The 2,070-nt window shown below is 36.3% G+C and overlaps 1 pseudogene; it reads right to left on the minus strand.

The window, feature by feature from the left end:
• Positions 1–778: 778 nt before the first annotated feature.
• Positions 779–897, minus strand: LOC120889382 (small nucleolar RNA SNORA40; annotated as a pseudogene).
• Positions 898–2,070: the final 1,173 nt, after the last annotated feature.

A 2,070-nucleotide genomic window follows, 5' to 3' on the forward strand; every position in this document is an offset into this window, starting at 1 on the left:
TCTTTAGGCTGTCCTGTGAGAATAGGGTGCCCCAAGGCTCTCTTCCAAAAAGATAAGTTCTTCAAATAAGTTTACACTTTTATACTCTTCAGCCTCATGGGTAGGATCTTTCAGATTCTTGAGATCACTTCAAGGGATATTTTTTATGGTTCAGTAAAAAGTACTTGACTTCTTCTTTTCTTTTTTTTTTCTAGAATTATATTTTTCCCTTTCACATAAAAAATAGAGAAACTTTGAGTCAAAAATATATGCTAACTTTCTACAAACAGTGTAAAAGTTGTTGTTGGGTTTCTTTTTTTTAATGCTTAACATTAGACAAGATTATTTAAAGTCAATAAATATTTTTTTTAAAGAAATTTTTACGTGTAAATTTTTCACTGTTCATCAAGGTCACCTTTGTTTCTCTAAAGCTGAAGTTCAAGATTTATCTTCAAGAGAGCCCCTTTTGAAAGAACTGATGCTTTAAAAGAACAGATGTACCATCATCCTATAATTCCTTCTTTTATTTCCATTTGAATTATGGACATAGTGGTGATGACTTCAGGATGCTCCATGTAGGATATTTGGTATCTAATTTCTTCAAGATTGACTCTAGGATTACTGTTAGGGTAGATGGATCTTCCTGGTTCTTAATTGCTGACAGTTTCTCTAAATATGAACAAGCTCAAATCATATTCATTCCTAACCTATCAAGATGAGAAATAGTACAGATCTGCGGTAAATATGGATACCTTTCTGCTTGTTGATCCCCCATAACTTTAAATTGTCTCAGTAATAGTATTTGTGCTGATATGTATCTAAACTTAAATTGAACAATGAGTTCTGGGTTATAAGAGAATTATTTTTTGCAGCTATTTGTCTATGTCCACAAGTTAAACAAAAACATACACAAATGCTACTTGGTTTGTTTTTAATGGCTATGGCTTCTTTAGTAACTTCATTCCCCTTTGATAGAACTTCACATGCACTTCTTTTCTGGTCGAAATGTAGGTTTTTCAAATCTTCTTGTCCTGCTCTTTACTCCTGATTTTCACTGCAAATCTGGTTAAAAGCATCCAGCAATTCCCATACCACAGTCTGAATACTGTGATGCCTCAAGATTTTATACACCAGACAAAACATTGCCATAACTTTAAACTCAACCTCCTACAAAGTCTCAGGGCATGAACCAAATGTAGACAAGGTTTTTGTTTTGTTTTGTATTTGCCAGAGTATAACACAGATGGCCTCTAATCCAATTCCCAATGTGAGATAAGAATTTAGGATTACAGAGAGAAAACTGAGTCTTGAAAGAGAAAACACCCATGAAACTTTAGAATACATGAAATTCCCATCAACCATTGGGTAAATTACTCATCAGCAACCCTGCCCTTCTCCTGGCCCCTGTGTCCTTGACTGCAGCTTGACAGTGGGATGAAAAAGCAATGAAACTGGAATATAAGCATAAGGTCTCTGAAGGAATCACTCCTTAGTGAGAATACACATCAAAGACTTTGGTAATCAAGCCATTGTAATAGTAAGACACTCATCCCCAGGTGGAGACTGAAGATACTAATGAGAGATGCAACATAGGAAGCAGCATTATTAGAACATGAAAGGGCAATGTGCAAGCACAAAGAAAACTGTCACAAATTGCATAATCCTGTCCTGACTCCACTTCTAGTCCAGCCCTTTATCTATTCTATACACATTAAACTCCAAACTAAAATGGAGCTATTCACTCTCTCTGTGATTGCCTGCACTCTCATACTTGAAAGTGTACTGTCCCTTTACAATAAATCTCTTGCCATACTACATGTTGACAGGCCCTTAAATTCTTTCCTGCAATGTATCAAGAGCCTGGGAGGCCTGATTAGAGGTCTGATCTGCCTCTGAGGAATCCTCCTTGGACACCCTTATGGTAACAAATAAAGTCTTTGTTTCTATCTAAGATCTCATGAACTCAGCTTCTACCTACTGCTTGCTGCTCAACCAAAGTTCAGGAGATAGAAGTTGTTGATGGAAAACAGGTTTATTCAAAGCTAGCCATCCCCGAGGAAGATAGAGGAGAGCATTTGTTTTTCTCAAGTC

Source organism: Ictidomys tridecemlineatus, chromosome 8, assembly GCF_052094955.1.
Source record: "Ictidomys tridecemlineatus isolate mIctTri1 chromosome 8, mIctTri1.hap1, whole genome shotgun sequence".
In the NCBI taxonomy this organism is placed as follows: domain Eukaryota; kingdom Metazoa; phylum Chordata; class Mammalia; order Rodentia; family Sciuridae; genus Ictidomys; species Ictidomys tridecemlineatus.